We start from the raw sequence: 26565 nt of genomic DNA, 5'->3' as shown, positions 1-26565 counted from the left end.
TTTCGGATATCTTACAAGACTATAGGGCCAAGGGAAATATCCTCCGATAACAAACAGAAAGATGCTTTCTGAGAAATTGTTTGTGTTCTGTGAAATCATCTCACAGAGTTACAGCTTTCTCCTGAAGAAGCCTTTCGCTAAGACAGTTGTTGTGATATTGGCAAACTGATATTTGGAAGCCCATAGCGGCTATGGTGAAAAAGGAAATATCCTCCGATGAAATCTGGAAAGAAGCTTTCTGAGAAACTGCTTAGTGTTCTGTTAATTCATCTCACAGAGTTACATCTGTATTTCTTGGATCTCTTTGCTAGCGTTATTTCTGTGAAGTCTGAGAACAGATATTTCGGATCCCTTAGAAGACTATAGGGCCAAAGGAAATATCCTCCGATAACAAAGAGAAAGAAGCTTTCTGAGAAACTTCTTTGTGTTCTCTGAAATCATCTCACAGAGTTACAGCTTTCCCCTCAAGAAACCTTTCGCTAAGACAGTTGTTGTGGAATTGGCAAAGTGATATTTGGAAGCCCATAGAGGGCTATGGTGAAAAAGGAAATATCCTCAGATGAAATCTTGAAAGAAGATTTCTCAGAAACTGCTTAGTGTTGTTTTAATTAATCTCACAGAGTTACATCTGTATTTCGTGGATCACTTTGCTAGCGTTATTTCTGTGGAATCTGAGAACAGATATTTCGGATCCCTTTGAAGACTATAGGGCCAAAGGAAATATCCTCCGAAAACAAAGAGAAAGAAGCTTTCTTAGAAACTTCTTTGTGTTGTTTGAAATCATCTCACAGAGTTACAGCTTTCCCCTCAAGAAGCCTCTCGCTAAGACAGTTCTTGTGGAATTGGCAAAGTGATATTTGGAAGCCCACAGAGGGCTAAGGTGAAAAAGGAAATATCCACAGATGAAACATGGAAAGAAGCTTTCTGAGAAACTGCTTAGTGTTATGTTAATTCATCTGACCGAGTTACATCTGTGTTTCGTGGATCTCTTTGCTTGCCTTATTTCTTTGGAATCTGAGAACAGATATTTCGGATCCCTTAGAAGACTCTAGGGCCAAAGGAAATATCCTCCGATAACAAAGAGAAAGAAGCTTTCTGAGAAACTTCTTTTTGTTCTTTGAAATCATCTCACAGAGTTACAGCTTTCCCCTCAAGAAGCCTTTCACTAAGACAGTTCTTGTGGAATTGGCAAAGTAATATTTGGAAGCCCATAGAGGGCTAGGGTGAAAAAGGAAATATCCTCAGATGAAAACTGGAAAGATGCTTTCTGAGAAACTGCCTAGTGTTCTGTTAATTCATCTCACAGAGTTACATCTTTATTTCGTGGATCTCTTTGCTAGCCTTATTTCTGTGGAATCTGAGAACAGATATTCGGATCCCTTTGAAGGCTATAGGGCCAAAGGAAATATCCTCCGATAACAAAGAGAAAGAAGCTTTATGAGAAACTTCTTTGTGTTCTGTGAAATCATCTCCCAGAGTTACAGCTTTCCCCTGAAGAAGCCTTTCGCTAAGACAGTTCTTCTGGAATTGGCAAAGTGATATTTGGAAGCCCATAGAGGGCTATGGTGAAAAAGGAAATATCCTCAGATGAAATCTGGAAAGAAGCTTTTGAGAAACTGCTTGGTGTTCTGTTAATTCATCTCACAGAGTTACATCTGTATTTCGTGGATCTCTTTGCTAGCGTTATTTCTGTGGAATCTGAGAACAGATATTTCGGATCCCTTTGAAGACTATAGGGCCATAGGAAGTATCCTTCGATAACAAAGAGAAAGAAGCTTTCTGAGAAACTTCTTTGTGTTCTTTGAAATCATCTCACAGAGTTACAGCTTTCCCCTCAAGAAGCCTTTCGCTAAGACAGTTGTTGTGGAATTGGCCAAGTGATATTTGGAAGCCCATGGAGAGCTATGGTGATAAAGGAAATATCCTCCGATGATCTCTGGAAAGAAGCTTTCTGAGAAACTGCTTAGTGTTCTGTTAATTCATCTCACAGAGTTACATCTGTATTTCGTGGATCTCTTTGCTAGCCTTATTTCTCTGGAATCTGAGAACAGATATTTCGGATCCCTTTGAAGACTATAGGGCCAAAGGAAATATCCTCCGATAACAAAGAGAAAGAAGCTTTCCGAGAAACTTCTTTGTGATCTGTGAAATCATCTCACAGAGTTACAGCTTTCCTCTCAAGAAGCCTTTCGCTAAGACAGTTGTTGTGGAATTGGCAAAGTGATAATTGGAAGCCCATAGAGGGCTATGGTGAAAAAGGAAATATCCTCAGATGAAATCTGGAAAGAAGCTTTCTGAGAAACTGCTTAGTGTTCTGTTAATTCATCTCACAGAGTTACATCTGTATTTCGTGGATCTCTTTGCTAGCCTTATTTCTGTGGAATCTGAGAACAGATATTTCGGATACCATAGAAGACTATAGGGCCAAAGGAAATATCCTCCGATAACAAAGAGAAAGAAGCTTTTTGAGAAACTCCTTTGTGTTCTGTGAAATCATCTCACAGAGTTACAGCTTTACCCACAAGAAGCCTTTCGCTAAGACAGTTCTTGTGGAATTGGTAAAGTGATATTTGAAAGCCCATAGAGGGCTGTGGTGAAAAAGGAAGTATCCTCAGATGAAATCTGGAAAGAAGCTTTCTGAGAAACTGCTTAGTCTTCTGTTAATTCATCTCACAGAGTTACGTCTGTATTTCGTGGAATTCTTTGCTAGCCTTATTTCTGTTGAATCTGAGAATAGATATTTCTGATCCCTTAGAAGACTATAGGGCCAAAGGAAATATCCTCCGATAACAAAGAGAAAGAAGCTTTCTGAGAAACTTCTTTGTGTTCTGTGAAATCATCTCAAAGAGTTACAGCTTTCCCCTCTAGAAGACTTTCGCTAAGACAGTTGTTGTGGAATTGGCAAAGTGATATTTGGAAGCGCATAGAGGGCTATGGTGATAAAGGAAATATCCTCAAATTAAATCTGGAAAGAAACTTTCTTAGAAACTGCTTAGTGTTCTGTTAATTCATCTCACATAGTTACATCTGTATTTCGTGGATTTCTTTGCTAGCCTTATTTCTGTGGAATCTGAGAACAGATATTTCAGATCCCTTTGAAGACTATAGGGCCAAAGGAAATATTCTGCGATAACAAAGAGAAAGATGCTTTCTGAAAAACTTCTTTGTGTTCTGTGAAATCATCTCACAGAGTTACAGCTTTCCCCTCAAGAAACCTTTCGCTAAGACAGTTCTTGTGGAATTGGCAAAGTGATATTTGGAAGCCCAGAGAGGGCTATGGTGAAAAAGGAAATATCCTCAGATGAAATCTGGAAAGATGCTTTCTGAGAACCTGCCTAGTGTTCTCTTAATTCATCTCACAGAGTTACATCTGTATTTCGTGGAACTCTTTGCTAGTCTTAATTCTGTGGAATTTGAGAACAGATATTTCGGATCCCTTTGAAGACTATAGGGCCAAAGGAAATATCCTCCAATAACAAAGAGAAAGATGCTTTCGGAGAAACTTCTTTGTGTTCTGTGAAATCATCTCACAGAGTTACAGCTTTCCCCTCAAGAAGCCTTTCGCTAAGACAGTTCTTGTGGAATTGGCAAAGTGATATTTGGAAGCCCTTAGAGAGCTATGGTGAAAAAGGAAATATCCTCAGATGAAATCTGGAAAGAAGCTTTCTGAGAAACTGCTTAGTGTTCTGTTAATTCACCTCACAGAGTTACATCTGTATTTCGTGGATCTCTTTGCTAACGTTATTTCTGTGAAGTCTGAGAACAGATATTTCGGATCCCTTAGAAGACTATAGGGCCAAAGGAAATATTCTCCGATAACAAAGAGAAAGAAACTTTCTGAGAAACTTCTTTGTGTTCTCTGAAATCATCTCACAGAGTTACAGCTTTCCCCTCAAGAAACCTTTCGCTAAGACAGTTCTTGTGGAATTGGCAAAGTGATATTTGGAAGCCCATAGAGGGCTATGGTGAAAATGGAAATATCCTCAGATGAAATCTGGAAAGAAGCTTTCTGAGAGACTGCTTAGTGTTCTTTTAATTCATCTCACAGAGTTACATCTGTATTTCGTGGATCTCTGTGCTAGCGTTATTTCTGTGGTATCTGAGAACAGATATTTCGGATCCCTTTGAAGACTATAGGGCCAAAGGAAATATCCTCCGAAAACAAAGAGAAAGAAGCTTTCTTAGAAACTTCTTTGTGTTCTTTGAAATCATCTCACAGAGTTACAGCTTTCCCCTCAAGAAGCCTTTCGCTAAGACAGTTGTTGTGGAATTGGCAAAGGGATATTTGGAAGCGCATTGAGGGCTATGGTGAAAAAGGAAATATCCTCAGATGAAATCTGGAAAGAAGCTTTCTGAGAAACTGCTTAGTGTTCTGTTATTTTATCTCACTGAGTTACATCTGTATTTCGTGGATCTCCTTGCTAGCCTTACCTCTGTGGAATCTGAAAACTGATATTTCGGATCACACTGAAAACTATAGGGCCAAAGGAAATATCCTCCGATAACAAAAAGAAAGAAGCTTTCTGAGAAACTTCTTTGTGTTCTGTGAAATCATCTCACAGAGTTTCAGCTTTCCCCTCAAGAAGCCTTTCGCTAAGACCGTTCTTGTGGAATTGGCAAAGTGATATTTGGAAGCCCATAGAGGGCTATGGTGAAAAAGGAAATATCCTCAGATGAAATCTGGAAAGAAGCTTTATGAGAAACTTCTTAGTGTTCTGTGAATTCATCTCACAGAGTTACATCTGTATTTCGTGGATGTCTTTGCTAGCCTTATTTCTGTGGAATCTGAGAACAGATATTTCGGATCCCTTAGAAGAATATAGGGCCAAAGGAAATATCCTCCGATAACAAAGAGAAAGAAGCTTTCTGAGAAACTCCTTTGTGTTCTGTGAAATCATCTCACAGAGTTACAGCTTAAACCACAAGAAGCCTTTCGCTAAGACAGTTCTTGTGGAATTGGCAAAGTGATATTTGGAAGCCCATTGAGGGCTATGGTGAAAAAGGAAATATCCTCAGATGAAATCTGGAAAGAAGCTTTCTGAGAAACTGCTTAGTGTTCAGTTAATTCATCTCACCGAGTTACATCTGTATTTCGTGGGTCTCTTTTCTAGCCTTATTTCTGTGGACTCTGAGAAAAGATATTTCGGATCCCTTAGAAGAATATAGGGCCAAAGGAAATATCCTCCGATAACAAAGAGAAATAAGCTTTCTGAGAAACTCCTTTGTGTTCTGTGAAATCATCTCACAGAGTTACAGCTTTAACCAAAAGAAGCCTTTCGCTAAGACAGTTCTTGTGGAATTGGCAAAGTGATATTTGGAAGCCCATAGAGGGCTATGGTGAAAAAGGAAATATCCTAAGATGAAATCTGGAAAGAAGCTTTATGAGAAACTGCTTAGTGTTCTGTTAATTCATCTCACATAGTTACATCTGTATTTCGTGGATTTCTTTGCTAGCCTTATTTCTGTGGAATCTGAGAACAGATATTTCAGATTCCTTTGAAGACTATAGGGCCAAAGGAAATATTCTGCGATAACAAAGAGAAAGATGCTTTCTGAAAAACTTCTTTGTGTTCTCTGAAATCATCTCACAGAGTTACAGCTTTTCCCTCAAGAAGCCTTTCACTAAGACAGTTCTTGTGGAATTGGCAAAGTGTTATTTGGAAGCCCATAGAGGGCTATGGTGAAAAAGGAAATATCCTCCGATGAAATCTGGAAAGAAGCTTTCTGAGAAACCGCTTAGTGTTCTGTTAATTCATCTCACAGAGTTACATCTGTATTTCGTGGAACTCTTTGCTAGCCTTATTTCTGTGGAATCTGAGAACAGATATTTCGGATCCCTTAGAAGAATATAGGGCCAAAGAAAATATCCTCCGATAAGAAAGAGAAAGAAGCTTTCTGAGAAACTTCTTTGTGTTCTGTGAAATCATGTCACAGAGTTACAGTTTTCCCCTCAAGAAGCCTTTCGCTAAGACAGATCTTGTGGAATTGGCAAAGTGATATTTGGAACCGCATAGATGGCTACGGTGAAAAAGGAAATATCCTCAGATGAAATGTGGAAAGAAGCTTTCTGAGAAACTGCTTAGTGTTCTGTTAATTCATCTCAGAGAGTTACATCTGTATTTCGTGGATGTTTTTGCTAGCCTTATTTCTGTGGAATCTGAGAACAGATATTTCAGATCCCTTAGAAGACTATAAGGAAATATCCTCAGATAACAAGGAGAAAGAAGCTTTCTGAGAATATTCTTTGTGTTCTGTGAAATCATCTCACAGAGTTACAGCTTTCCTCTCAAGAAGCCTTTCGCTAAGACAGTTGTTGTGGAATTGGCAGAGTGATATTTGGAACCCCTAGAGGACTATGGTGAAAAAGGAAATATCCTCAGATGAAATCTGGAAAGAAGCTTTCCGAAAAACTTCTTTGTGTTCTGTTAATTCATCTCACAGAGTTACATCTGTATTTCGTGGATCTCTTCGCTAGCCTTATTTCTGTGGGATCTGAGAACAGATATTTCAGATCCCTTAGAAGACTATAAGGAAATATCCTCAGATAACAAGGAGAAAGAAGCTTTCTCAGAATATTCTTTGTGTTCTGTGAAATCATCTCACAGAGTTACAGCTTTCCTCTCAAGAAGCCTTCCGCTAAGACAGTTCTTGTGGAATTTACAAAGTGATATTTGGAAGCCCATAGAGGGCTATGGTGAAAAAGGAAATATCCTCAGATGAATTCTGGAAAGAAGATTTCTGAGAAACTGATTAGTGTTCTGTTAATTCATATCACAGAGTTACATCTGTATTTCGTGGATCTCTTTGCTAGCATTATTTCTGTGGAATCTGAGAACAGATATTTCGGATCCCTTCGAAGACTATAGGGCCAAAGGAAATATCCTCCGATAACAAACAGAAGGAAGCTTTATGACAAATTTTTTGTGTTCTTTGAAATCATCTCACAGAGTTACAGCTTTCCTCTCAAGAAGCCTTTCGCTAAGACAGTTGTTGTGGAATTGGCAAAGTGATATTTGGAAGCCCTTAGAGGGCTATGGTAAAAAATGAAATATCCTCAGATGAAATCTGGAAAGAAGCTTTCTGAGAAACTGCTTAATATTCTGATAATTCATCTGACAGAGTTACATCTGTATTTCCTGGATCTCTTTGCTAGCCTTATTTCTGTGGAATCTGAGAACAGATATTTCGGATCCCTTAGAAGACTATAGGGCCAAAGGAAATATCCTCCGCTAACAAAGCGAAAGAAGCTTTATGAGAAACTTCTTTGTGTTCTGTGAAATCATCTCACAGAGTTACAGCTTTCCCCTCAAGAAGCCTTTCGCTAAGACAGTTCTTGTGGAATTGGCAAAGTGATATTTGGAACCCCTAGAGGGCCATGGTGAAAAAGGAAATATCCTCAGATGAAATCTGGAAAGAAACTTTCTGAGAAACTGCTTAGTGTTCTGTTAATTCATCTCATAGAGTTTCATGTGTATTTCGTGGATCTCTTTGCTAGCGTTATTTCAGTGGAATCTGACAACAGATATTTCGGATCCCTTTGAAGACTATAGGGCCAAAGGAAATATCCTCCGATAACAAAGAGAAAGATGCTTTCGGAGAAACTTCTTTGTGTTCTGTGAAATCATCGCACAGAGTTACAGCTTTCCCCTCAAGAAGCCTTTCGCTAAGACAGTTCTTGTGGAATAGGCAAAGTGATATTTGCAAGCCCATAGAGAGCTATGGTGATAAAGGAAATATCCTCCGATGAAATCTGGAAAGAACCTTTCTGAGAAACTGCTTAGTGTTCTGTTAATTCATCTCCCAGAGTTACATCTGTATTTCGGGGATCTCTTTGCTAGCCTTATTTCTGTGGAATCTGAGAACAGATATTTCGGATCCCTTAGAAGAATATAGGGCCAAAGGAAATATCCTCCGATAACAAAGAGAAAGAAGCTTTATGAGAAACTTCTTTGTGTTCTGTGAAATCATCTCACAGAGTTACAGCTTTCCCCTCAAGAAGCCTTTCGCTAAGACAGTGCTTGTGTAATTGGCAAAGTGATATTTGGAAGCCCATAGGGGGCTATGTTGAAAAAGGAAGTATCCTCAGATGAAATCTGGAAAGAAGCTTTTGAGAAACTGTTTAGTGTTCTGTTCATTCATCTCACAGAGTTACATATGTATTTCGTGGATCTCTTTGCTAGCGTTATTTCTGTGGAATCTGAGAACAGATATTTCGGATCCCTTTGAAGACTTTAGGGCCATAGGAAATATCCTTCGATAACAAAGAGAAAGAAGCTTTCTGAGAAACTTCTTAGTGTTCTTTGAAATCATCTCACAGAGTTAAAGCTTTCCCCTCAAGAAGCCTTTCGCTAAGACAGTTGTTTTGGAATTGGCAAAGTGATATTTGGAAGCCCATAGAGAGCTATGGTGATATAGGAAATATCCTCCGATGAAATCTGGAAAGAAGCTTTCTGAGAAACTGCTTAGTGTTCTGTTAATTCATCTCACAGAGTTACATCTGTATTTCGTGGATCTCTTGCCAGCCTTATTTCTGTGGAATCTGAGAACAGATATTTCGGATCCCTTAGAAGACTATAGGGCCAAAGGAAATATCCTCCGATAACAAAGGGAAAGATGCTTTCTGAGAAACTTCTTTGTGTTCTGTGAAATCATCTCACAGAATTACAACTTTCCCCTCAATAAGCCTATCGCTAAGACAGTTGTTGTGGAATTGGCAAAGTGATATTTGGAAGCCCATAGAGGGCTATGGTGAAAAAGGAAATATCCTCAGAAGAATTCTGGAAAGAAGCTTTCTGAGAAACTGCTTAGTGTTCTGTTAATTCATCTCACCGAGTTACATCTGTATTTCGTGGATCTCTTTGCTAGCCTTATTTCTTGGAATCTGAGAACAGATATTTCAGATCCTTTAGAAGAATATAGGGCCAAAGGAAATATCCTCCGATAACAAAGAGAAAGAAGCTTTCTGAGAAACTTCTTTGTGTTCTGTGAAATCATCTCACAGAGTTACAGCTTTCCCCTCAAGAAGCTTTTCGCTAAGACACTTCTTGTGGAATTGGCAAAATGATATTTGGAATCCCTTAGAGTGCTATGGTGAAAAATGAAATATCATCAGATGAAATCTGGAAAGAAGCTTTTTGAGAAACTGCTTAGTGTTCTGTTAATTCATCTCACAGAGATACATCTGTATTTCGTGGATCTCTTTGCTAGCATTATTTCTGTGGAATCTGAGAACAGATATTTCGGATCCCTTTGAAGACTATAGGGCCAAAGGAAATATCCTCCGATAACAAAGAGAAAGAAGCTTTCTGAGAAACTTCTTTGTGTTCTTTGAAATCATCTCACAGAGTTACAGCTTTCCCTTCAAGAAGCCTTTCGCTAAGACAGTTCTTGTGGAATTGGCAAAGTGATATTTGGAAGCCCATAGAGGGCTAAGGTGAAAAAGGAAATATCCACAGATGAAACATGGAAAGAAGCTTTCTGAGAAACTGCTTAGTGTTATGTTAATTCATCTGACCGAGTTACATCTGTGTTTCGTGGATCTCTTTGCTTGCCTTATTTCTTTGGAATCTGAGAACAGATATTTCGGATCCCTTAGAAGACTCTAGGGCCAAAGGAAATATCCTCCGATAACAAAGATAAAGAAGCTTTCTGAGAAACTTCTTTTTGTTCTTTGAAATCATCTCACAGAGTTACAGCTTTCCCCTCAAGAAGCCTTTCACTAAGACAGTTCTTGTGGAATTGGCAAAGTAATATTTGGAAGCCCATAGAGGCTAGGGTGAAAAAGGAAATATCCTCAGATGAAAACTGGAAAGATGCTTTCTGAGAAACTGCCTAGTGTTCTGTTAATTCATCTCACAGAGTTACATCTTTATTTCGTGGATCTCTTTGCTAGCCTTATTTCTGTGGAATCTGAGAACAGATATTCGGATCCCTTTGAAGGCTATAGGGCCAAAGGAAATATCCTCCGATAACAAAGAGAAAGAAGCTTTATGAGAAACTTCTTTGTGTTCTGTGAAATCATCTCACAGAGTTACAGCTTTCCCCTGAAGAAGCCTTTCGCTAAGACAGTTCTTCTGGAATTGGCAAAGTGATATTTGGAAGCCCATAGAGGGCTATGGTGAAAAAGGAAATATCCTCAGATGAAATCTGGAAAGAAGCTTTTGAGAAACTGCTTGGTGTTCTGTTAATTCATCTCACAGAGTTACATCTGTATTTCGTGGATCTCTTTGCTAGCGTTATTTCTGTGGAATCTGAGAACAGATATTTCGGATCCCTTTGAAGACTATAGGGCCATAGGAAATATCCTTCGATAACAAAGCGAAAGAAGCTTTCTGAGAAACTTCTTTGTGTTCTTTGAAATCATCTCACAGAGTTACAGCTTTCCCCTCAAGAAGCCTTTCGCTAAGACAGTTGTTGTGGAATTGGCCAAGTGATATTTGGAAGCCCATAGAGAGCTATGGTGATAAAGGAAATATCCTCCGATGATCTCTGGAAAGAAGCTTTCTGAGAAACTGCTTAGTGTTCTGTTAATTCATCTCACAGAGTTACATCTGTATTTCGTGGATCTCTTTGCTAGCCTTATTTCTGTGGAATCTGAGAACAGATATTTCGGATCCCTTTGAAGACTATAGGGCCAAAGGAAATATCCTCCGATAACAAAGAGAAAGAAGCTTTCCGAGAAACTTCTTTGTGATCTGTGAAATCATCTCACAGAGTTACAGCTTTCCTCTCAAGAAGCCTTTCGCTAAGACAGTTGTTGTGGAATTGGCAAAGTGATAATTGGAAGCCCATAGAGGGCTATGGTGAAAAAGGAAATATCCTCAGATGAAATCTGGAAAGAAGCTTTCTGAGAAACTGCTTAGTGTTCTGTTAATTCATCTCACAGAGTTACATCAGTATTTCGTGGATCTCTTTGCTAGCCTTATTTCTGTGGAATCTGAGAACAGATATTTCGGATACCATAGAAGACTATAGGGCCAAAGGAAATATCCTCCGATAACAAAGAGAAAGAAGCTTTTTGAGAAACTCCTTTGTGTTCTGTGAAATCATCTCACAGAGTTACAGCTTTACCCACAAGAAGCCTTTCGCTAAGACAGTTCTTGTGGAATTGGTAAAGTGATATTTGAAAGCCCATAGAGGGCTGTGGTGAAAAAGGAAGTATCCTCAGATGAAATCTGGAAAGAAGCTTTCTGAGAAACTGCTTAGTCTTCTGTTAATTCATCTCACAGAGTTACGTCTGTATTTCGTGGAATTCTTTGCTAGCCTTATTTCTGTTGAATCTGAGAATAGATATTTCGGATCCCTTAGAAGACTATAGGGCCAAAGGAAATATCCTCCGATAACAAAGAGAAAGAAGCTTTCTGAGAAACTTCTTTGTGTTCTGTGAAATCATCTCAAAGAGTTACAGCTTTCCCCTCTAGAAGACTTTCGCTAAGACAGTTGTTGTGGAATTGGCAAAGTGATATTTGGAAGCGCATAGAGGGCTATGGTGATAAAGGAAATATCCTCAAATTAAATCTGGAAAGAAACTTTCTGAGAAACTGCTTAGTGTTCTGTTAATTCATCTCACATAGTTACATCTGTATTTCGTGGATTTCTTTGCTAGCCTTATTTCTGTGGAATCTGAGAACAGATATTTCAGATCCCTTTGAAGACTATAGGGCCAAAGGAAATATTCTCCGATAACAAAGAGAAAGAAGCTTTCTGAGAAACTTCTTTGTGTTCTCTGAAATCATCTCACAGAGTTACAGCTTTCCCCTCAAGAACCCTTTCGCTAAGACAGTTCTTGTGGAATTGGCAAAGTGATATTTGGAAGCCCATAGAGGGCTATGGTGAAAATGGAAATATCCTCAGATGAAATCTGGAAAGAAGCTTTCTGAGAGACTGCTTAGTGTTCTTTTAATTCATCTCACAGAGTTACATCTGTATTTCGTGGATCTCTGTGCTAGCGTTATTTCTGTGGTATCTGAGAACAGATATTTCGGATCCCTTTGAAGACTATAGGGCCAAAGGAAATATCCTCCGAAAACAAAGAGAAAGAAGCTTTCTTAGAAACTTCTTTGTGTTCTTTGAAATCATCTCACAGAGTTACAGCTTTCCCCTCAAGAAGCCTTTCGCTAAGACAGTTGTTGTGGAATTGGCAAAGGGATATTTGGAAGCGCATTGAGGGCTATGGTGAAAAAGGAAATATCCTCAGATGAAATCTGGAAAGAAGCTTTCTGAGAAACTGCTTAGTGTTCTGTTATTTTATCTCACTGAGTTACATCTGTATTTCGTGGATCTCCTTGCTAGCCTTACCTCTGTGGAATCTGAAAACTGATATTTCGGATCACACTGAAAACTATAGGGCCAAAGGAAATATCCTCCGATAACAAAAAGAAAGAAGCTTTCTGAGAAACTTCTTTGTGTTCTGTGAAATCATCTCACAGAGTTTCAGCTTTCCCCTCAAGAAGCCTTTCGCTAAGACCGTTCTTGTGGAATTGGCAAAGTGATATTTGGAAGCCCATAGAGGGCTATGGTGAAAAAGGAAATATCCTCAGATGAAATCTGGAAAGAAGCTTTATGAGAAACTTCTTAGTGTTCTGTGAATTCATCTCACAGAGTTACATCTGTATTTCGTGGATGTCTTTGCTAGCCTTATTTCTGTGGAATCTGAGAACAGATATTTCGGATCCCTTAGAAGAATATAGGGCCAAAGGAAATATCCTCCGATAACAAAGAGAAAGAAGCTTTCTGAGAAACTCCTTTGTGTTCTGTGAAATCATCTCACAGAGTTACAGCTTAAACCACAAGAAGCCTTTCGCTAAGACAGTTCTTGTGGAATTGGCAAAGTGATATTTGGAAGCCCATTGAGGGCTATGGTGAAAAAGGAAATATCCTCAGATGAAATCTGGAAAGAAGCTTTCTGAGAAACTGCTTAGTGTTCAGTTAATTCATCTCACCGAGTTACATCTCTATTTCGTGGGTCTCTTTTCTAGCCTTATTTCTGTGGACTCTGAGAAAAGATATTTCGGATCCCTTAGAAGAATATAGGGCCAAAGGAAATATCCTCCGATAACAAAGAGAAATAAGCTTTCTGAGAAACTCCTTTGTGTTCTGTGAAATCATCTCACAGAGTTACAGCTTTAACCAAAAGAAGCCTTTCGCTAAGACAGTTCTTGTGGAATTGGCAAAGTGATATTTGGAAGCCCATAGAGGGCTATGGTGAAAAAGGAAATATCCTAAGATGAAATCTGGAAAGAAGCTTTCTGAGAAACTGCTTAGTGTTCTGTTAATTCATCTCACATAGTTACATCTGTATTTCGTGGATTTCTTTGCTAGCCTTATTTCTGTGGAATCTGAGAACAGATATTTCAGATTCCTTTGAAGACTATAGGGCCAAAGGAAATATTCTGCGATAACAAAGAGAAAGATGCTTTCTGAAAAACTTCTTTGTGTTCTCTGAAATCATCTCACAGAGTTACAGCTTTTCCCTCAAGAAGCCTTTCACTAAGACAGTTCTTGTGGAATTGGCAAAGTGTTATTTGGAAGCCCATAGAGGGCTATGGTGAAAAAGGAAATATCCTCCGATGAAATCTGGAAAGAAGCTTTCTGAGAAACCGCTTAGTGTTCTGTTAATTCATCTCACAGAGTTACATCTGTATTTCGTGGAACTCTTTGCTAGCCTTATTTCTGTGGAATCTGAGAACAGATATTTCGGATCCCTTAGAAGAATATAGGGCCAAAGAAAATATCCTCCGATAAGAAAGAGAAAGAAGCTTTCTGAGAAACTTCTTTGTGTTCTGTGAAATCATGTCACAGAGTTACAGTTTTCCCCTCAAGAAGCCTTTCGCTAAGACAGATCTTGTGGAATTGGCAAAGTGATATTTGGAACCGCATAGATGGCTACGGTGAAAAAGGAAATATCCTCAGATGAAATGTGGAAAGAAGCTTTCTGAGAAACTGCTTAGTGTTCTGTTAATTCATCTCAGAGAGTTACATCTGTATTTCGTGGATGTTTTTGCTAGCCTTATTTCTGTGGAATCTGAGAACAGATATTTCAGATCCCTTAGAAGACTATAAGGAAATATCCTCAGATAACAAGGAGAAAGAAGCTTTCTGAGAATATTCTTTGTGTTCTGTGAAATCATCTCACAGAGTTACAGCTTTCCTCTCAAGAAGCCTTTCGCTAAGACAGTTGTTGTGGAATTGGCAGAGTGATATTTGGAACCCCTAGAGGACTATGGTGAAAAAGGAAATATCCTCAGATGAAATCTGGAAAGAAGCTTTCCGAAAAACTTCTTTGTGTTCTGTTAATTCATCTCACAGAGTTACATCTGTATTTCGTGGATCTCTTCGCTAGCCTTATTTCTGTGGGATCTGAGAACAGATATTTCAGATCCCTTAGAAGACTATAAGGAAATATCCTCAGATAACAAGGAGAAAGAAGCTTTCTGAGAATATTCTTTGTGTTCTGTGAAATCATCTCACAGAGTTACAGCTTTCCTCTCAAGAAGCCTTCCGCTAAGACAGTTCTTGTGGAATTTACAAAGTGATATTTGGAAGCCCATAGAGGGCTATGGTGAAAAAGGAAATATCCTCAGATGAATTCTGGAAAGAAGATTTCGGAGAAACTGATTAGTGTTCTGTTAATTCATATCACTGAGTTACATCTGTATTTCGTGGATCTCTTTGCTAGCATTATTTCTGTGGAATCTGAGAACAGATATTTCGGATCCCTTCGAAGACTATAGGGCCAAAGGAAATATCCTCCGATAACAAACAGAAGGAAGCTTTATGACAAATTTTTTGTGTTCTTTGAAATCATCTCACAGAGTTACAGCTTTGCTCTCAAGAAGCCTTTCGCTAAGACAGTTGTTGTGGAATTGGCAAAGTGATATTTGGAAGCCCTTAGAGGGCTATGGTAAAAAATGAAATATCCTCAGATGAAATCTGGAAAGAAGCTTTCTGAGAAACTGCTTAGTATTCTGATAATTCATCTGACAGAGTTACATCTGTATTTCCTGGATCTCTTTGCTAGCCTTATTTCTGTGGAATCTGAGAACAGATATTTCGGATCCCTTAGAAGACTATAGGGCCAAAGGAAATATCCTCCGCTAACAAAGCGAAAGAAGCTTTATGAGAAACTTCTTTGTGTTCTGTGAAATCATCTCACAGAGTTACAGCTTTCCCCTCAAGAAGCCTTTCGCTAAGACAGTTCTTGTGGAATTGGCAAAGTGATATTTGGAACCCCTAGAGGGCCATGGTGAAAAAGGAAATATCCTCAGATGAAATCTGGAAAGAAACTTTCTGAGAAACTGCTTAGTGTTCTGTTAATTCATCTCATAGAGTTTCATGTGTATTTCGTGGATCTCTTTGCTAGCGTTATTTCAGTGGAATCTGACAACAGATATTTCGGATCCCTTTGAAGACTATAGGGCCAAAGGAAATATCCTCCGATAACAAAGAGAAAGATGCTTTCGGAGAAACTTCTTTGTGTTCTGTGAAATCATCGCACAGAGTTACAGCTTTCCCCTCAAGAAGCCTTTCGCTAAGACAGTTCTTGTGGAATAGGCAAAGTGATATTTGCAAGCCCATAGAGAGCTATGGTGATAAAGGAAATATCCTCCGATGAAATCTGGAAAGAACCTTTCTGAGAAACTGCTTAGTGTTCTGTTAATTCATCTCCCAGAGTTACATCTGTATTTCGGGGATCTCTTTGCTAGCCTTATTTCTGTGGAATCTGAGAACAGATATTTCGGATCCCTTAGAAGAATATAGGGCCAAAGGAAATATCCTCCGATAACAAAGAGAAAGAAGCTTTATGAGAAACTTCTTTGTGTTCTGTGAAATCATCTCACAGAGTTACAGCTTTCCCCTCAAGAAGCCTTTCGCTAAGACAGTGCTTGTGTAATTGGCAAAGTGATATTTGGAAGCCCATAGGGGGCTATGTTGAAAAAGGAAGTATCCTCAGATGAAATCTGGAAAGAAGCTTTTGAGAAACTGTTTAGTGTTCTGTTCATTCATCTCACAGAGTTACATATGTATTTCGTGGATCTCTTTGCTAGCGTTATTTCTGTGGAATCTGAGAACAGATATTTCGGATCCCTTTGAAGACTTTAGGGCCATAGGAAATATCCTTCGATAACAAAGAGAAAGAAGCTTTCTGAGAAACTTCTTTGTGTTCTGTGAAATCATCTCACAGAGTTACAGCTTTCCCCTCAAGAAGCCTTTCGCTAAGACAGTTGTTGTGGAATTGGCAAAGTGATATTTGGAAGCCCATAGAGGGCAATGGTGAAAAAGGAAATATCCTCCGATGAAATCTGGAAAGAAGCTTTCTGAGAAACTGCTTAGTGTTCTGTTAATTCATCTCACAGAGTTACATCTGTATTTCGTGGATCTCTTTGCTAGCCTTATTTCTGTGGAATCTGAGAACAGATATTTCGGATCCCTTAGAAGACTATAGGGCCAAAAGAAATATCCTCCGATAACAAAGAGAAAGAAGCTTTCTGAGAAACTTCTTTGTGTTCTGTGAAATCATCTAACAGAGTTACAACTTTCCCCTCAAGAAGCCTTTCGCTAAGACAGTTCTTGTGGAATTGGCAAAGTGATATTTGGAAGCGCATAGAGGGCTATAGTGAAAAAGGAAATATCCTCAGAAGAATTCTGGAAAGAAGCTTTCTGAGAAACTGCTTAGTGTTCTGTTAATGCATCTCACCGAGTTACATCTGTATATCCTGGATCTGTTTGCTAGCCTTATTTCTGTGGAATCTGAGAACAGATATTTCGGATCCCTTTAAAGACTATAGGGCCAAAGGAAATATCGTCCGATAACAAAGAGAAAGAAGCTTTTTGAGAAACTCCGTTGTGTTCTGTGAAATCATCTCACAGAGTTACAGCTTTCCCCTCAAGAAGCCTTTCGCTAAGACAGTTCTTGTGGAATTGGCAGAGTGATATTTGGAAGCGCATAGAGGGCTACGGTGAAAAAGGAAATATCCTCAGATGAAATCTGGAAAGAAGCTTTCTGAGAAACTGCTTAGTGTTCTGTTAATTCAATTCACAGAGTTACATCTGTATTTCGTGGATCTCTTTGCTAGCCTTATTTCTTTGGAATCTGAGAACAGATATTTCGGATCCCTTTGAAGACTATAGGGACAAAGGAAATATCCTCCGATAACAAAGAGAAAGAAGCTTTCTGAGAAGCTCCTTTGTGTTCTGTGAAATCATCTCACAGAGTTACAGCTTTCCTCTCAAGAAGCCTTTCTCTAAGACAGTTCTGGTGGAATTGGCAAAGTGATATTTGGAAGGGCATAGAGGGCCATGTTGAAAAAGGAATTATCCTCAGATGAAATCTGGAAAGAAGCTTTCTGAGAAACTGCTTAGTGTTCTGTTAATTCATCTCACTGAGTTACATGTGTGTTTCGTGTATCTCTTTGCTAGCCTCATTTCTGTGGAATCTGAGAACAGATATTTCGGATCCCTTAGAAGAATATAGGGCCAAAGGAAATATCTTCCGATAACAAAGAAAAACAAGCTTTCTGAGAAACTTCTTTGTGTTCTGTGAAATCGTCTCACAGAGTTACAGCTTTCCCCTCAAGAAGCCTTTCGCTAAGACAGTTTTTGTGGAATTGGCAAAGTGATATTTGGAAGCCCTTAGAGGGCTATGGTGAAAAAGGAAATATCTTCAGATGAAATCTGGAAAGAAGCTTTCTGAGAAACTCTTAGTGTTCTGTTAATTCATCTCACAGAGTTACCTCTGTATTTCTTGTATCTCTTTGCTAGCATCATTTCTCTGGAATCTGAGAACAGATATTTCGGATCAATTTGAAGACTATAGGGCCAAAAGAAATATCCTCCGATAACAAAGAGAAAGAAGCTTTAAGAGAAACTTCTTTGTGTTCTGTGAAATCATCTCACAGAGTTACAGCTTTCCTCTCAAGAAGCCTTTCCCTAAGACAGTTTTTGTGGAATTGGCAAAGTGATATTTGGAAGCCCATAGAGGGCTATGGTGAAAAAGGAAATATCCTCAGATGAAATCTGGAAAGAAGCTTTCTGAGAAACTGCTTAGTGTTCTGTTAATTCATCTCACAGAGTTACATCTGTATTTCGTGCATCTCTTTGCTAGCCTTATTTCTGTGGAATCTGAGAACAGATATTTCGGATCCCTTTGAAGACTATAGGGCCAAAAGAAATATCCTCCGATAACAAAGAGAAAGAAGCTTTCTGAGAAACTTCTTTGTGTTCTGTGAAATCATCTTACAGAATTACAACTTTCCCTTCAAGAAGCCTTTCGCTAAGACAGTTCTTTTGGAATTGGCAAAGTGATATTTGGAAGCGCATAGAGGGCTATGGTGAAAAAGGAAATATCCTCAGATGAAATCTGGAAAGAAGCTTTCTGAGAAACTGCTTAGTGTTCTGTTAATTCATCTCACAGAGTTATATGTGTATTTCGTGGATCTCTTTGCTAGCCTCATTTCTGTGGAATCTGAGAACAGATATTTGGGATCCCTTAGAAGAATATAGGGCCAAAGGGAGTATCTTCCGATAACAAAGAAAAAGAAGCTTTCTGAGGAACTTCTTTGTGTTCTGTGAAATCGTCTCACAGAGTTACAGCTTTCCCCTCAAGAAGCCTTTCGCTAAGACAGTTCTTGTGGAATTGGCAAAGTGATATTTGGAAGCGCATAGAGGGCTATGGTGAAAAAGGAAATATCCTCAGATGAAATCTGGAAAGAAGCTTTCTCAGAAAATGCTTAGTGTTCTGTTAATTCATCTCACACAGTTACATCTGTATTTCGTGGATCTCTTTGCTAGCCTTATTTCTGTGGAATCTGAGAACAGATATTTCGGATCCCTTTGAAGACTACAGGGCCAAAGGAAATATCCTCCGATATAAAAGAGAAAGATGCTTTCTGAGAAACTCCTTTGTGTTCTGCGAAATCATCTCACAGAATTACAGCTCTCCCCTCAAGAAGCCTTTCGCTAAGACAGTTCTTGTGGAATTGGCAAAGTGATATTTGGAAGCCCATAGAGGGCTGTGGTGAAAAAGGAAATATCCTCAGATGAAATCTGGAAAGAAGCTTTCCGAGAAACTCTTAGTGTTCTGTTAATTCATCTCACAGAGTTACATCTGTATTTCGTGGAATTCTTTGCTAGCCTTATTTCTGTGGAATCTGAGAATAGATATTTCGGATCCCTTAGAAGACTATAGGGCCAAAGGAAATATCCTCTGATAACAAAGATAAAGAAGCTTACTGAGAAACTTCTTTGTGTTCTGTGAAATCATCTCACAGAGTTACACCTTTCCCCTCAAGACGCCTTTCGCTAAGACAGTTCTTGTGAAATTGGCAAAGTGATATTTGGAAGCCCATAGAGGGCTATGGTGAAAAAGGAAATATCCTCAGATGAAACCTGGAAAGAAGCTTTCTCAGAAAATGCTTAGTGTTCTGTTAATTCATCTCACAGTGTTACATCTGTATTTCGTGGATCTCTTTGCTAGCCTTATTATTGTGGAATCTGAGAACATTTATTTCGGATCCCGTAGAAGAATATAGGGCCAAAGGAAATATCCTCCGATATAAAAGCGAAAGATGCTTTCTGAGAAACTTAGTTGTGTTCTGTGAAATTATCTCAGAGAGTTACAGCTTTTCCTTCAAGAAGCCTTTCGCTAAGACAGGTCTTGTTGAAGTGGCAAAGTGATATTTGGAATCCCATAGAGTGTTATGGTGAAAAAGAAAATATCCTGAGATGAAATCTGGAAAGAAGCTTTCTGAGAAACTGCTTAGTGTTCTTTTAATTCGTCTCACCGGGTTACATCTCTATATCGTGGATGTCTTTGCTAGCCTTATTTCTGTGGAATCTGAGAACAGATATTTCGGATCCCTCTGAAGACTATAGGGCCAAAGGAAATATCCTCCGATAACAAAGAGAAAGTAGCTTTCTGAGAAACTCCTTTGTGTTCTGCGAAATCATCTCACAGAATTACAGCTTTCCCCTCAAGAAGCCTTTCGCTAAGACAGTTCTTGTGGAATTGGCAAAGTGATATTTGGAAGCCCATTGACGGCTGCGGTGAAAAAGGAAATATTCTCAGATGAAATCTGGAAAGAAGCTTTCTGAGAAACTCTTAGTTTTCTGTTAATTCATCTCACAGAGTTACATCTGTATTTCATGGGATTCTTTGCTAGCCTTATTTCTGGGGAATCTGAGAATAGATATTTCGGATCCCTTAGAAGACTATAGGGCCAAAGGAAATATCCTCCGATAACAAAGATAAAGAAGCTTTCTGAGAAACTTCTTTGTGTTCTGTGAAATCATCTCACAGAGTTACAGCTTTCCCCTCAAGAAGCCTTTCGCTAAGACAGTTGTTGTGGAATTGGCAAAGTGATATTTGGAAGCCCGTAGAGGGCTATGGTGAAAAAGGAAATATCCTCAGATGAAACCTGGAAAGAAGCTTTCTCAGAAAATGCTTAGTGTTCTGTTAATTCATCTCACAGAGTTACATCTGTATTTCGAGGATCTCTTTGCTAGCCTTATTTCTGTGGAATCTGAGAACAGATATTTCGGATCCCTTTGAAGACTATAGGGCCAAAAGAAATATCCTCCGATAACAAAGAGAAAGAAGCTTTCTGAGAAACTTCTTTGTGTTCTGTGAAATCATCTTACAGAGTTACAACTTTCCCCTCAAGAAGCCTTTCGCTAAGACAGTTCTTGTGGAATTGGCAAAGTGATATTTGGAAGCGCATAGAGGGCTATAGTGAAAAAGGAAATATCCTCAGATGAAATCTGGAAAGAAGCTTTCTGAGAAACTGCTTAGTGTTCTGTTAATGCATCTCACCGAGTTACATCTGTATATCCTGGATCTGTTTGCTAGCCTTATTTCTGTGGAATCTGAGAACAGATATTTCGGATCCCTTTGAAGACTATAGGGCCAAAGGAAATATCGTCCGATAACAAAGCGAAAGAAGCTTTTTGAGAAACTCCGTTGTGTTCTGTGAAATCATCTCACAGAGTTACAGCTTTCCCCTCAAGAAGCCTTTCGCTAAGACAGTTCTTGTGGAATTGGCAGAGTGATATTTGGAAGCGCATAGAGGGCTACGGTGAAAAAGGAAATATCCTCAGATGAAATCTGGAAAGAAGCTTTCTGAGAAACTGCTTAGTGTTCTGTTAATTCATCTCACAGAGTTACATCTGTATTTCGTGGATCTCTTTGCTAGCCTTATTTCTTTGGAATCTGAGAACAGATATTTCGGATCCCTTTGAAGACTATAGGGACAAAGGAAATATCCTCCGATAACAAAGAGAAAGAAGCTTTCTGAGAAGCTCCTTTGTGTTCTGTGAAATCATCTCACAGAGTTACAGCTTTCCTCTCAAGAAGCCTTTCTCTAAGACAGTTCTGGTGGAATTGGCAAAGTGATATTTGGAAGGGCATAGAGGGCCATGTTGAAAAAGGAATTATCCTCAGATGAAATCTGGAAAGAAGCTTTCTGAGGAACTGCTTAGTGTTCTGTTAATTCATCTCACTGAGTTACATGTGTGTTTCGTGTATCTCTTTGCTAGCCTCATTTCTGTGGAATCTGAGAACAGATATTTCGGATCCCTTAGAAGAATATAGGGCCAAAGGAAATATCTTCCGATAACAAAGAAAAACAAGCTTTCTGAGAAACTTCTTTGTGTTCTGTGAAATCGTCTCACAGAGTTACAGCTTTCCCCTCAAGAAGCCTTTCGCTAAGACAGTTTTTGTGGAATTGGCAAAGTGATATTTGGAAGCCCTTAGAGGGCTATGGTGAAAAAGGAAATATCTTCAGATGAAATCTGGAAAGAAGCTTTCTGAGAAACTCTTAGTGTTCTGTTAATTCATCTCACAGAGTTACATCTGTATTTCTTGTATCTCTTTGCTAGCATCATTTCTCTGGAATCTGAGAACAGATATTTCGGATCAATTTGAAGACTATAGGGCCAAAAGAAATATCCTCCGATAACAAAGAGAAAGAAGCTTTATGAGAAACTGCTTTGTGTTCTGTGAAATCATCTCACAGAGTTACAGCTTTCCTCTCAAGAAGCCTTTCCCTAAGACAGTTTTTGTGGAATTGGCAAAGTGATATTTGGAAGCCCATAGAGGGATATGGTGAAAAAGGAAATATCCTCAGATGAAATCTGGAAAGAAGCTTTCTGAGAAACTGCTTAGTGTTCTGTTAATTCATCTCACAGAGTTACATCTGTATTTCGTGGATCTCTTTGCTAGCCTTATTTCTGTGGAATCTGAGAACAGATATTTCGGATCCCTTTGAAGACTATAGGGCCAAAAGAAATATCCTCCGATAACAAAGAGAAAGAAGCTTTCTGAGAAACTTCTTTGTGTTCTGTGAAATCATCTTACGGAATTACAACTTTCCCTTCAAGAAGCCTTTCGCTAAGACAGTTCTTTTGGAATTGGCAAAGTGATATTTGGAAGCGCATAGAGGGCTATGGTGAAAAAGGAAATATCCTCAGATAAAATCTGGAAAGAAGCTTTCTGAGAAACTGCTTAGTGTTCTGTTAATTCATCTCACCGAGTTATATGTGTATTTCGTGGATCTCTTTGCTAGCCTCATTTCTGTGGAATCTGAGAACAGATATTTCGGATCCCTTAGAAGAATATAGGGCCAAAGGGAATATCTTCCGATAACAAAGAAAAAGAAGCTTTCTGAGAAACTTCTTTGTGTTCTGTGAAATCGTCTCACAGAGTTACAGCTTTCCCCTCAAGAAGCCTTTCGCTAAGACAGTTCTTGTGGAATTGGCAAAGTGATATTTGGAAGCGCATAGAGGGCTATGGTGAAAAAGGAAATATCCTCAGATGAAATCTGGAAAGAAGCTTTCTCAGAAAATGCTTAGTGTTCTGTTAATTCATCTCACACAGTTACATCTGTATTTCGTGGATCTCTTTGCTAGCCTTATTTCTGTGGAATCTGAGAACAGATATTTCGGATCCCTTTGAAGACTACAGGGCCAAAGGAAATATCCTCCGATATAAAAGAGAAAGATGCTTTCTGAGAAACTTATTTGTGTTCTGTGAAATTATCCCACAGAGTTACAGCTTTCCCCTCAAGAAGCCTTTAGCTAAGACAGTTGTTGTGGAACTGGCAAAGGGATATTTGGAAGCCCATAGAGGGCTGTGGTGAAAAAGGAAATGTCCGCAGAGGAAATCTGGAAAGAAGCTTTCTGAGAAACTACTTAGTGTTCTGTTAATTCATCTCACAGAGTTACATCTGTATATCGAGGATCTCTTTGCTAGCCTTATTTCTGTGGAATCTGAGAACAGATATTTCGGATCACTTTGAAGGCTATAGGGCCAAAGGAAATATCCTCTCATAACAAAGAAAAAGAAGCTTCTTGAGAAACTCCTTTGTGTTCTGTGAAATCATCTCACAGAGTTACAGCTTTACGCACAAGAAGCCTTTCGCTAAGACAGTTCTTGTGGAATGGGCAAAGTGATATTTGGAAGCCCATAGAGGGCTGCGGTGAAAAAGGAAATATCCTCAGATGTAATCTGGAAAGAAGCTTTCTGAGAAACTCTTAGTGTTCTCTTAATTCATCTCACAGAGATACATCTGTATTTCGTGGAATTCTTTGCTAGCCTTATTTCTGTGGAATCTGAGAATAGATATTTCGGATCCCTTAGAAGACTATAGGGCCAAAGGAAATATCCTCCAATAACAAAGAGAAAGAAGCTTTCTGAGAAACTTCTTTGTTTTCTGTGAAATCATCTCACAGAGTTACAGCTTTCCCCTCAAGAAGCCTTTCGCTAAGACAGTTCTTGTGGAATTGGCAAAGTGATATTTGGAAGCCCATAGAGGGCTATGGTGAAAAAGGAAATATCCTCAGATGAAATCTGGAAAGAAGCTTTCTGAGAAACTGCTAAGTGTTCTGTTAATTCAACTCACAGAGTTACATCTGTATTTCGTGGATCTCTTTGCTAGCCTTATTTCTGTGTAATCTGAGAGAAGATATTTCGGATCCCTTTGAAGACTACAGGGCCAAAGGAAATATCCTCCGATAACAAAGAGAAAGATGCTTTGTGAGAAACTTATTTGTGTTTTGTGAAATCAGCTCACAGAGTTACAGCTTTCCCCTCAAGAAGCCTTTCGCTAGGACAGTTTTTGTGGAATTGGCAAAGTGATATTTGGAGGCCCAAAGAGGGCTGTTGTGAAAAAGGAAATGTCCGCAGATGAAATCTGGAAAGAAGCATTCTGAGAAACTCTTAGTGTTCTGTTAATTCATCTCACAGTGTTACATCTGTATTTCGTGGATCTCTTTGCTAGCCTTATTTCTGTGGAATCTGAGAACAGATAATCCGGATCCCTTTGAAGACTATAGGGCCAAAAGAAATATCCTCCGATAACAAAGAGAAAGAAGCTTCTTGAGAAACTCCTTTGTGTTCTGTGAAATCATCTCACAGAGTTACAGCTTTCCCCTCAAGAAGCCTTTCGCTAAGGCAGTTGTTGTGGAATTGGCAAAGTGATATTTGGAGGCCCATAGAGGGCAGTGGTGAAAAAGGAAATGTCCGCAGATGAAATCTGGAAAGAAGCTTTCTGAGAAACTGCTTAGTGTTCTGTAACTTCATCTCACAGAGTTACTTCTGTATTTCGTGGATCTCTTTGCTAGCCTTATTTCTGTGGAATCTGAGAGCAGATATTTCGGATCCCTTTGAAGACTACAGGGCCAAAGGAAATATCCTCCGATAACAAAGAGAAAGATGGTTTCTGAGAAACTTATTTGTGTTCTGTGAAATCATCTCACAGAGTTACAGCTTTCCCTTCAAGACGCCTTTCGCTAAGGCAGTTGTTGTGGAATTGGCAAAGTGATATTTGGAGGCCCATAGAGGGCAGTGGTGAAAAAGGAAATGTCCGCAGATGAAATCTGGAAAGAAGCTTTCTGAGAAACTGCTTAGTGTTCTGTAACTTCATCTCACAGAGTTACATCTGTATTTCGTGGATCTCTTTGCTAGCCTTATTTCTGTGGAATCTGAGAACAGATATTTCGGATCCCTTTGAAGACTATAGGGCCAAAGGAAATATCCTCCGATAACAAAGAGAAAGAAGCTTTCTGAGAAAGTTCTTTGTGTTCTGTGAAATCATCTCACAGAGTTACAGCTTTCCCGTCAAGAAGCCTTTCGCTAAGACAGTTCTTGTGGAATTCGCAAAGTGATATTTGGAAGCGCATAGAGGGCTATGGTGAAAAAGGAAATATCCTCAGATGAAATCTGGAAAGAAGCTTTCTGAGAAACTGCTTAGTGTTCTGTTAATTCATCTCACAGAGTTACATATGAATTTCGTGGATCTCTTTGCTAGTCTTATTTCTGCGGAATCTGAGAACAGATATTGCGGATCCTTTTGAAGACTATAGGGACAAAGGAAATATCCTCCGATAACAAAGAGAAAGAAGCTTTCTGAGAAACTTCTTTGTGTTCTGTGAAATCATCTCACAGAGTTACAGCTTTCCCTCAAGAAGCCTTTCGATAAGACAGTTCTTGTGGAATTGGCAAAGTGATATTTGGAAGCCCATGGAGGGCTACGGTGAAAAAGGAAATATCCTCAGATGAAATCTGGAAAGAAGCTTTCTGAGAAACTTCTTAGTGTTCTGTTAATTCATCTCACAGAGTTACATCTGTATTTCGTGGATCTCTTTGCTAGCCTTATTTCTGTGGAATCTGAGAACAGATATTTCGGATCCCTTTGAAGACTATAGGGCCAAAGGAAATATCCTCCGATAACAAAGAGAAAGAAGCTTTCTGAGAAACTTCTTTGTGTTCTGTGAAATCATCTCACAGAGTTACAACTTTCCCCTCAAGAAGCCTTTCGCTAAGACAGTTCTTGTGGAATTGGCAAAGTGATATTTGGAAGCGCATAGAGGGGTATGGTGAAAAAGGAAATATCCTCAGATGAAATCTGGAAAGAAGCTTTCTGAGAAACTGCTTAGTGTTCTGTTAATTCATCTCACCGAGTTACATCTGTATATCGTGGATCTCTTTGCTAGCCTTATTTCTGTGGAATCTGAGAACAGATATTTCGGATCCCTTTGAAGACTATAGAGCCAAAGGAAATATCCTCCGATAACAAAGAGAAAGAAGCTTTATGAGAAACTTCTTTGTGTTCTGTGAAATCATCTCACAGAGTTTCAGCTTTCCCCTAAAGAAGCCTTTCGCTAAGACAGTTCTTGTGGAATTGGCAGAGTGATATTTGGAAGCCCATAGAGGGCTATGGTGAAAAAGGAAATATCCTCAGATGAAATCTGGAAAGAAGCTTTCTGAGAAACTGCTTAGTGTTCTGTTAATTCATCTCACAGAGTTACATCTGTATTTCGTGGATCTCTTTGCTAGCCTTAATTCTGTGGAATCTGAGAACAGATATTTCGGATCCCTTTGAAGACTATAGGGCCAAAAGAAATATCCTCCGATAACAAAGAGAAAGAAGCTTTCTGAGAAACTTCTTTGTGTTCTGTGAAATCATCTTACAGAGTTACAACTTTCCCTTCAAGAAGCCTTTCGCTAAGACAGTTCTTGTGGAATTGGCAAAGTGATATTTGGAAGCGCATAGGGGGCTATGGTGATAAAGG

The sequence above is a fragment of the Macaca nemestrina genome, chromosome 19, assembly GCF_043159975.1.
Source record: "Macaca nemestrina isolate mMacNem1 chromosome 19, mMacNem.hap1, whole genome shotgun sequence".
Classification (NCBI taxonomy): Eukaryota; Metazoa; Chordata; class Mammalia; order Primates; family Cercopithecidae; genus Macaca; species Macaca nemestrina.
This window is presented reverse-complemented; position numbering follows the sequence as displayed.